This window comes from Fusarium oxysporum, chromosome 6, assembly GCF_000149955.1.
Source record: "Fusarium oxysporum f. sp. lycopersici 4287 chromosome 6, whole genome shotgun sequence".
Classification (NCBI taxonomy): Eukaryota; Fungi; Ascomycota; class Sordariomycetes; order Hypocreales; family Nectriaceae; genus Fusarium; species Fusarium oxysporum.
Genome location: NC_030991.1, coordinates 3,701,600 through 3,701,941, shown reverse-complemented (window position 1 = coordinate 3,701,941; position 342 = coordinate 3,701,600).

Genomic DNA, 342 nt, shown 5'->3' with positions numbered 1-342 from the left:
TGCTGAAGCCCACGTGGAATGGAATGGAATGGATATGGATCCACATTATGGATCCATATGTGGATTTCGTGGTATGGATTTGAACCCTGGCGAAATCATTGCCCCTCCCCCTTTTTTCGTTTAGACTTCATTATAGATAATGCTCTTTCAAAAGAGTCTTCTTCTTCTTCGTATACAGTTCGTTTCGTTTCACTCTTGCTCGTCTTTACGTTAAGAGTAGTGACCCGCAACTGTAAATAACACATTCATCCCCCATCGCTTGGATACGTCGTCCCTCTGGCAGCCATAATCATTACTACCGGGGCTAAGTAATTAACCGTTAAATAAGCGAGTCTCTAGATC